Source organism: Nicotiana sylvestris, chromosome 9 (assembly GCF_000393655.2).
Source record: "Nicotiana sylvestris chromosome 9, ASM39365v2, whole genome shotgun sequence".
NCBI classification, from domain to species: Eukaryota; Viridiplantae; Streptophyta; class Magnoliopsida; order Solanales; family Solanaceae; genus Nicotiana; species Nicotiana sylvestris.
The window spans coordinates 113,344,751-113,355,382 of record NC_091065.1 but is presented as its reverse complement, the minus strand read 5'-3'; the positions used below and the strand labels follow the sequence as shown (position 1 = coordinate 113,355,382).

The 10,632-nt window shown below is 36.4% G+C and overlaps 1 long non-coding RNA gene across 1 annotated transcript; it reads left to right on the top strand.

Moving 5' to 3' along the window:
- The first annotated feature begins 4,240 nt into the window (after window positions 1–4,240).
- Window positions 4,241–9,589, top strand: LOC104246890 (uncharacterized). Its single transcript, XR_716090.2, has 2 exons — window positions 4,241–4,611; window positions 9,409–9,589. It is a non-coding gene; the product is annotated as an uncharacterized lncRNA (long non-coding RNA).
- Window positions 9,590–10,632: the final 1,043 nt, after the last annotated feature.

Sequence of the window (10,632 nt, the reverse complement as noted above, 5' to 3'; positions counted from 1 at the left end):
ATGCATAGCAATGGATGATGCTGGCATGCCACGAACCAGCCAGAGAACACAAACACAAAGAGGGGATATGGGGATTCACACACATAGGAGAGCATTAATTTAAAAGGGGAAGGGAACACATTTCAATATGCTAGTAATGTAACTTGATTGCAGAAACATAAGCAGAAATAAACAAACATGAGAGAAGTTGGAACAATTACAGAAAACATGTTGTTGTTGATGCTTGAAAATTAACTAGGACATACCAGTAAGAAGCAAAGTGCAGAAAGGAAAGGTAAGCAAATTTCCACAGCCTAGCCTTGGCTTTCAGCCGGCTAGACAAAGCAGTAGCACAAGTAACAATAGAGAAAGAGAGAGTTTTGAGTGAAGTGTGTGTTCTTGAACCCAAATTGTTCGTGTCTTTGAAAGAAAAGAGGATGTGTATTTATAGTTTTAAAAACAGGTGAAGAGTAAGGTAATAAGTAAAGTCTTAACACAAATATGGAAATAATCACAAGTTAGAATCAATTAACCCAAGTGATTCCCCTTTAATTAAGGAATCACCGTTTAACGGGTAGTAGCAGGTCTAATTTAAGAGAAAAAAATCAGTTTGGGGACAGATTGATTATTGCCATAAAAAGGGTAGTAAAAGCATGAAGTAAACAATCAAGTCTAAGTGCCAAGATATGCTTATTTTTGAAAAGATTCAGTAAGGTAAAATATCACAGCAAAGGAAAGGAATCAATTAATTTTAAACAGGCGAGTGAAATTAGGGGTCATAAAAGAAAAGATTTTGCAATCAGTCACAAGACCAAGATCAATCAAGGAAGAAATACGATTTTGCACTTCAGTATATAAATAGAGTGAACAGAAGCATCAGACATGCGAGGCCAAGCACATTGGCAAAAGAAACAACATACAATAGTAGCATAAATAAGCTGGGATTCAGTAGTAAGAAAGATATTCGAAGCATAGTAGTCAAGTATGTCAAGTAGTCACGTAGAATTAACAGTGAAGAAATCATAGCAACAGGTAAAGAGAATCGGAAACAAGTAAAGGTCTCACAGCATCAAGTGAGGAAAACCTTTTAAGAAATTAGGGTTTCAACAATAATCGAGTTAAAAATATAGTGAAACTCAGAATCAGATAGGTCACATAAAAGAAAAGAGAGTCTGAAACAAGGAATCTTTAATCGAGTCAAGTATACTTTCAAACAAGCAGTCTCAGACCAAAAGACCTAGGGTTTTCCACAATAATCGAGTTCAAAAGATGGTAAAACTTAGAATCAAATAAGTCAAACAAGAACGAAGAACTTAATCTAGCAAGTACACATTCAAACATGCAATTTCAGAACTCGGATGAGACAAGAAGGAACTAGGGTTTTAACATGCTAACTCAAGTAGAAGGAAAGCATAACAAGCAGTTTAAACATATTAAAACCATAAAACAACATCAAGAATCAGAAAAGAGATTTTTTTAAAAATGGAGGTTAAGAGAAACCCTAATCGGAGAAAATGAAGGGTCATTTTGAAAGAAAAGTTGAAGAACTTTCGAGAAAACACTTAAAACATTCATAGAAAGTACAGATCTAAAGTAGATTTGAAAGAAAAATCCAAAGATCTTAAAGATTAGGGTTTCGTAAGACCCAGAAAATGTGAGAAAGACCTTGAAAGTTACCGATCTAACCAGGAGAGTCAAGGATCTGACTCGAACGACCATGGCTGGCCGGAGAAAGGTCATGGATGACCGGAGAAAGGCCATGAACATAAGTTGAGCAAGGACTGGACCAGATTCCCTCGAGGTCTGGCCATGAAATCATAAAAACAAATACCCAGGAGTCATAGGAGGCCACTACATATCTCCAATGGCCATGGGAGGCCACTACATATCTCCAATGGCCATGGGAGGCCATGGATTAGGCAGGGTTTAGGGTGGATTAAGGTGGGATTAGATGGCCGCGGCTAGGGTGCTTGAGAGGTTTCAGAGAGAGTTGAGAGAGAAAGGGGATTCAAAGGTGGCGGGTGTAGAGAAATGATTTAGGTTTAGGGGTCGTTCAGGGTTTAAAAAGGTAAAGGGGAACGGTGGTCGTTGATCTAAATGATCAACGACTAAGATTAAAGGGGTTAGGTGGGGAATCCGGGTTGGGTCACTTAAATTGGGTTAGGGGTCGGGTTTGAGTTGCAATTGGGCTGGGAAATTGGGTCTGATTTGGGGCACAATTTAGGCTGAAATTGAAAGCCAATCTGGCTAGATTTTAAATAGTCATTTTACCCATTCATTTTATAAAAATAGTAAATTAATTTCTGAAAACAAATTAAAAGCACTAAAATGATTTATAACATATAATTAACAATTTAAAAATATAGAACTTGATTTTATGAATATAAATGCAATTAAATCTTAAAAGAGGCTAACATTGCAATTAAGTGCAATTTAGCTTAAAAATACTAAATAAATTTGTAAAAATATGAAAAAATTACTTTAGCTATATTTTAGCATAAATTTCAAAGTACAATGAATGAATTACCAAAATAATAATTTTGAAAATAATTATTAGGTTTTTATGGATAAAAGAGGGAAATAAATTGATTTTAAAAACCTTTAAAAATTATGAAAAAATAATAAAACACTTGGACATGCTTATATATGCATATATATGCTATTTTGAAGGTATTTTGCATATTGAAAAATATATAGGAAAAAATTGGGTATCAACAATGCGCACTCGAAAGTATTTAAATTATAAAAGTACTATATATTTAGTTTGTTTATAAACAAGTGAAATTTCACATGTTACTCGTAGATAAAAGTAAAAGGCAGAATAGCCTAGGAGACACTTGTACTTGTTCTGGTTTGTTATACCGATCCCTACACACCATAAAGTTTCATTCATACACCTCAACTTAATCAAAACAAGACATTTAAACACTTCCGAAATCGTGTGATGCTCAATTGCTTGACGTGGGTGACAAATCAGCATCCATATCAGATTCTATGCCAAAATAATATTATTTAACAAAATTATAATTTCAGAAACAAAAAATAAAATAAAATAAAATAAGCAAAAAATTAAAATTAAAATTAAAGAAAACCCCTCCTCCCTTCTTCAAACCCACCCACTCAACCTTCTTAAAAGAATAACTCACCTGCCATGACTCCTCCACTATAAGTACCACCACTTCCTTCACTCCTCTTTTAAAGAAAGTTATCTATCCATAAAAAATACATGAGCAGAGAATTAAATCTTTTGAATTTTGACTTATTCCTTTACCCCAATTTGGAAGAGCTGTGAAAAAATTTGAAAGCTAAAACCACCAGAAAAAATAAAGGAGCCATAGAGAAGGGGAAGATGACATGATGGAAGAAGAAATACACACCAAAGAAAAAAATCTAATGAAAGAAGGGATGAACAAAGATGAAGAAAAAGGGAAAAAGAGGGGATCTAAAGAAGAAGACGAGGAGAAGAGCCCCCCGGGTGGGTGGGGGCAGAACGAAGGGGGAGGGATCCGCTCCAGCTTCCCGTTCAGTCTCAGGCTTTGGCTGGGGAGGAGAAGAAGAAGAAGAGGAGAAGGAAGGAGATGTAGAAGAAGAGGAAGAGGATGAAGAAGAAGCTTCTTTTATACTAGAATAGCTGCTAGTATTTTTTTTATTAATTTTATATTTTTAATAAAGAAAAATCATCAGTTCACACACCTAATGTATGTGTAAATCACTCATTTTGTCCACTTCAGCCGTATCAATGCCACATAAGCTCGGTTAACTGTCAGAAGGGTTTAAAAGTCTTGTTTTGATTAAGTTGAGGTGTCTGGATGAAACTTTATGGTGTGTAGGGACCGGGATAACAAACCGGAACAAGTACAAATGTCTCCCAAGCTATTATGCCTATTAGAATAGCTGCTAGTATTTTTTTAAAATTTATTTATTAATTTTTGTTTTTTAATAAAGAAAAATCATCAGCTCACGCACCTAATGCGTGTGTAAATCACTCATTTTGTCCACTTCAGCCATATCAATGCCACATAAGCTCGGTCAACAGTCAAAAGGGTTTAAAAGTATTGCTTTAATTAAGTTGAAGTGTCTGGATGAAACTTTACGGTATTTAGGGACCGGGATGACAAATCAAAATAAGTACAAGTATCTCCCAGGTTATTCTGCCAAAACAAAAACTAGAATTATCCTTTTCTCTTTTCACAAAAAGAAAAAAAGAAAAAGAAAGACATTATCGAAATATATAAAGAAAAAAAAAGAGTTAGGACCAGGCGTATGTGGATTGGAATCGGGTCGGACCATTTCTAAACCGATGGTGGATTTGAGAAATAAAATAGGGATCATATTATAACAAGGGGGTTAGGGCTGCGAACAATCAGAGAGAGAGAGAGAGAGAGAGAGAGCGCAATAGAAGAAAACTGTGTGTGTTGATCAAAAAAAGGTTAAGCATTAAGCAAATGGCGTTGATGAAGGGAGAGCCATTGGTGAGGAAGGTGGCGCTGATAGCTAAATATGTAGTGTTCCCTGGAGCTATGGCTGCCGCCGTGATCTATTCTCCTCCCACTTACGCTTCTTATTATTCAAAGTCCCAATCTTCTTCTTCCAAATAAACCCCATGTCGCTTATTTTTGCTTTTCTTTATGGGTACGTGCCCTTTTCTCTTTCTTTTTTCAATTCATTTTCGTCATTCCTAGGGTTTAGAATTTGTATGCTATTTCTTTGCTGATTTTTATCCACTCTCTAGATTTTTAGTGATCTAATTTATGTTATGGTTGTTTTGTGTCTTAATATGCCTTATACCAATTTAATTTCCTGTTTGCTTTTCAAGAGTCAAACGAACTGAATTTTGCCTAATTTTTTGGAATGGACTCTTTCCTCATTTTGACATAATAATCAATATCCCGATGTAGCTCCAATAAAACCTAATTGACTTGATAAGCTGAAAAGGTAATTAAATTGGGGATGGAGAGAGAATTGTTTGCCCTTTTTGGTATGTGACCTTTCTTTGTCTGCCAATCTTTGTGACCTCTCCTTGGTTTTGGGTCTTGCGGACAATGTTTTTTGTGAATATTGCTGCCTTTGATGGTGGATTATTCCATTATATTCTAATTGCTTTCTTGTTTTGAGAATGAAAGCGTGGTATATTAATTTTCTCAGGGAGGAATTCAAGGGTTAGTTTGTATGCACTGTGACTTTTTGGGTTAACTTTCTTGCTGACCCTTGTATATATACAACAACAACAACAACAACAACCCAGTATAATCCCACTTACTGGGATATGGGGAGGGTAGTGTGTACGCAGACCTTACCCCTACCCTAGGGTAGAGAGACTGTTTCCAAATAGACCCCCGACATACTTCCCTCCAAGAACTTGCCACCTTGCTCTTGGGGAGACTCGAACTCACAACCTCTCGGTTGGAAGTGGGGATTGCTTACCATCAGAGCAACCCCTCCAAATAGACCCTTGTATATATGTGTGGGAAAAATGGAACAAGGGCATTTGCATTTGAAATCATAAAGATAAAAAAAAGTACTAGGTGGAGTAGCCCTCGCTGCCGTTATGAGTTAGTATGATGTATTTTCTATTCTTTAAATGAATGTTGTGTAATAAGTAGCAGGAGCTGCTTCTCCATTATGTGATTAGAATAGGATTAGCTGGTGAGTGCTGGAAATTGTGTTATTCTAACTCCTGAAATGCTCTAAGCATATATAGATCTAATAGAATTTTTTGTGGGAACAAATATAGATATAATTGAATGTTGTGACGAACTTCTTCACTTCATTTGTCTAGATCTCCTAGAATGTGCTTTTGTATCTTCTTCTTGTCTAGTGTAACACCCTTCTCCATGACAAGAAGTAGGTGGGGTGAAAGTGCTATATAAGCAGTTAACACCTGCTTAAAAGTCAGCAGTGGGATAGCCATTAAAAGTATGTTTTCTGTAAGCTCAAAATTATATCTCGTCAGAAACTGGGTTTGGCAGCTTAGTGGCATTGGTGTGGAAGAGCTAATGTCTCTTTGTGTCTGACTTTTTCTTTTCTTTTCTTATTTTGCATCACATAGCCTCCATTACTTTCTCTACTGTTAACTGACTCTTTAGTTATGGTATTCTTCTTGAGCTTAGGTGTTAATTTCAAAGCTCGTGCTTTTGCAACTTTCGACAGTCATCTCAATAATGTTGTCTCGACATAAAGATTTTATTACTAATTTCAGGAGATTAATTATGAAATTTCTTATTCTGGTAAGAGACTTGATTGTCTTTTTAGGGCTAAGTGTGAGATCTAGAGAACATCTAGTTTCAAAAAACCCCTAATATATCTAAAAGAGAACTTATTTAGTATTGGGAACTGGGTCTGAGTAGAGTATAATGGGTATGGAGGATTCAAATGGCTGACCACAACGAGTTTGAGATTGAGGAATAGTTGATTCATATACATTTATTACTAGCAAAAAGGACATAACTGTTACATTTGAACTAAGCCTAACATTTAAGTGGAGAAGAGTAGAGGAGCGGCCTCATTATCCATGAGTTTCGAAGGTTGCGGTTGGGCCTAAGGGTTGAACCTGAATGGATTTCTCGAGCATTAAAAAAAAGCGAACATAACCCCTTACGGAAGAAGAATAGAATAACCTGTAGCTACACAAGAATATTGTTCTCTATTATTGTTAACAAATCTTTTTTTTTTTTTGGGTAATAATTGTGAAATATTACCATCACAACCAAAAAATTGATACACCTAAAGAGTACCTAGGACTATAACCACCTTCTAGGAAGGTGGTTAATAGTCAGTTAGGTCTCACTTGAATCTAATTACATAATCTTTGAAATAACACTTGTATCTACTAGCTCTTTTTGTACCCTGTAACATATCTAATGTATACTTAGTTTCCTTCTGTATCTGTTCTATCACAAAATTGGTACTTTCAGTTCCTAAACTGTTTCCAGTTCCTAGCTGGCCATGTGTAGTAAATCAGGGCCCACCCATACCGCTATGACCAGCTCCTTCTTCATTTGTCTCCAATACCTCCTCTTGATCTGATCCACCTTATGCTCTGTCTGATCCCTTGCTTCTGGAATTGGATGCCTGACCATGCTGATAGTTTATCCCTCACTTCTGTAATCCAGGTGTATTCAGCAAACAGATGAGTCTGTGTTTCAATTAGGCCCTCCTCACATAAACAACATATAGCATCATTCACTTGCATTTGTAGTCTTTGGAGTCTCTCCTTAGTCAACAACCTGTCTTGGCTAGCAAGCCAGACTACAAACCTTAGCTTAGGTAGCATTATTATTCTCCATATTAGATCAGCCTCTTGCAGTCTCACCATATCCCCTAGCAGGGCATTATAACTCATAGTAACTGAGTAGGCACCATTTGGAGTAAGAAAAATCCTCCCATTCTGATACCATTGACTCATTAACAGCTTAAGGGAGTTAAGTTTCTTCCAGTTGGTACTACAGTCAATTGGTGGTTGCTGATTCCAGATAGACACATCATGTTTCATATAAAGCCCATGCACTCATCTCACCCATAAGATGTCTTGTTTCCTTGCCAGTTGCCACAACAACTTTCCACTGATGCCATATTCCACTTCCTGCAGCTCTTAATTTTTTAGGAACACATACTTTAGAGGCAGCCCTAGATATCTTAATCATTTGTACAAGTCGGAATTGATATATGCTCCTAAAGATAAGAAAAAGCAGCAAGATATGATGATCTGCATGAAGGAATGCTTAGTTCCTCTATGGACGCTCTTCTAGTCCAGATCATTGTCCGGGAAATGACATCCCATGCTAGGACCTTTCTTTCTTCTGGCTTCCTACTAATCTTCCATAGTTCATGACATAGCTTATTGACACCTCGAATCTAAATTATCAGACCAAGTTCTTTAGTCTTTTGGAATGTATTAACTAGTCTCTCCAACATTATTTCACCACCTGGCAAAAGTTAAGACCAGCTTGTGTAAACTGTCTTCTTTAGACAGTGTATTTGTTGTTCTTTTTGTGCTTTTCTCTTTCAAATAGACTGTCTTAAACACTTCACGGACACAGCTTTTTGACTCCAAGCTCTTGGAGAGAGATGCTAAAGTTGCTGTTTTGAGCGGTCTGCTCGTAGCACCTGGAATGTTCCCAAATCCCACTCTCTCTTAGTTCTATCTCAGGATCTACCACTTTGTTGAACTCCTCTCAACTTCATGTCTCCTTCCAGCGAGCTGTCTCGTGTGCTCGTCTTCCAAATCATCCTGCTTGCCTTCTCCACCCCATAATCCCAATTACTTTCTTCAGGCTTGCTCCTCCGGGACAAATCTTTCATGTTGTTCCCTAGTATTGGTTACTAATGACCCTCATATCCATTGTTCCATTTTGTATACCTCTATCAGAAATCACTGTTTTCCTGACTCATCAAATGGAATTTTCAATCTCTCGTTTGCTTCCCATTGAGAACTTCTTTCCAACTGCTCCATTTTCTGAATGAATGATACTAGTAGTCTTGGAAAATTCATGTGCTCATGCTTTATGATACTTGCTACTCTTTTGCTTGTCGCAGAATTGATGGTTGGACTAGATATGAGTTTAACAGTACGTTGCAAAGTTTTTGAAAGTGTTAGCTATATATGTCTTTACTTTTTTCTACTGCACTGTATCTCATTGTTGAAAATGTTGATTGTGATGTTGTTCTGCTTTTTCCTTGCCATGCCATGTTTAATAACTTTGTATGACGGACGAGTAGAAGCAAAGTACAAAGTTGGGTTAGAACTTTGATGAAATGAGCTGATTTATCTAACATATAAAAGAATATAACTATTCGATCGAACTGCTATTTTTCCTTCAATCCGCAGAAAGATAATATACTCCGGGGTTTTATATTTTGTTTATATGAAACATGAAGGAAGGGATTGCCTGGTCCTTGAACAGTTCTTCCAAAACAAAGGATTTATTGAATTGTCTTCTTAGAACAATTCATGGTTCATATGCTTAGTCAGAAGGAATAATGCAATGGAGTCTATGGATTTACCTAGGTCATTATGGGCTAGTCACACAAGGATTTTTTAGAAATCTTTTCCGGACATGAGAACAACAACATTACTATGACACCAAAAAGAGAGTTAGTTTCTTTTCTATTTACTCGTATCTGAGTTGTTTGTGTACTATTCTTTTTCATGGTCTTGGTCTGGTTGATCTCAAAGGTAGTAGTTTGGCTTGTTGATTAACTTCTATGTGAGACTTGATAGACTAGTATAGGCACAATTTACGTTTTGCATCTACCCTTGGTTAATAATAACGCCAATCTAGTTACACACATGAATTATAATTGGATAACCTGATATTCTATTTCAGTTAAATTTCTTCTTTTCTAAATACAGCACGCATCACTTTAATTTAGTTGTATTTTCTTTTAATGGCCATGTTAATTGACATGTTATATCGTTCTTGATTGCAGAGATCTTTTTAACTTGAAGAATGCTTCTGGTTCCAGTAGTCTACTGATATGTTCTATTTGTCGTTGACGTGGCATGTAATAATCCAAGGGCAGCTTTTTTCTGTACTCAAACTATGAACATTTGAAAATCGGAATACTCCATAATTTTCAAAATATCAGTTGAGCTCGGTCCCTTTTATTATCAGCTTGTGAAACCTTCTTCCATTATGTATGTTTCCAATTTTCCTAAAACTGAAGTTCAAGACTAATTATGGACGAATTAACTTAAAATAAGTTTGACGGAATTTTGTGAGGACAATCTCTTCTGTTGCATTTATTATTCGGAAAAAGGGCCTAAACTACCCCTATTGTTTATTAAATGGTTTACAAATACCATCCATCTATTCGTCCGAAAAAGCACACGGCGTTATTTATATACCTTAAAGTATCCCTCCTTTTAACGGCAGCAAATGTGGGGCCCACTTTTAATGCGTTGGCAACATTTTATTAAGTCACGTGGCTCTTAATTTCACTTCATGCATATGAGTATAATATACCCATCCCATTTGTTTGACCGGCCCTATTAAATTCTTTCTTTTTTCTTTTTTCATTATCACTCAACACACCTAGTCCCACCCACCAGATCCCTCCTTCTTTTACCTGCCTTGAAAAGAAAATCAACAAAAATGGCAGCCACAACACCACCCAAAAACTTTTAGAAATTTTACTTGTCCTATTGAAACACAATGCATTTTAATACATACAGTGAATGTAAGTTGGGTTAGCGAGGCATTGAACAAATTCCAATTCCAGCAAGAAACGCTGGCGCCCATCATCGGGATCTTTATATACGCTTTTCTGCCTGCAAATTTCAATTGGTTAATTAAGGAAGATGCAACTGATTTTAACATAAGAACCCAAAAGGAGAGATACATGAGTACGGTGAAGAGACAAATTTAGTTGATTCATCTGTTTCTGGATTAGGAGTAGAAGCCATTCGCCAAACCCTAACTAACTTAGCCGAATCACACTACTGTCCAACCTACTTGATTTTGAACCAATTAAAGTTCTTTAAAAAATTTAATCAAGAAACTAGAAGAATAGGAAGAGAAAAAAAGAGAGTACAATCTCGCGAACTTCTAAGATGAGTAGCTTGTATGCGTTCTCCTTCCACTTGAACCTATGTTTAAGAGAATTTGGTAGGCTTTAATTTCTTTCAACCAGTTTTTTCCAGCAAAACAGTCA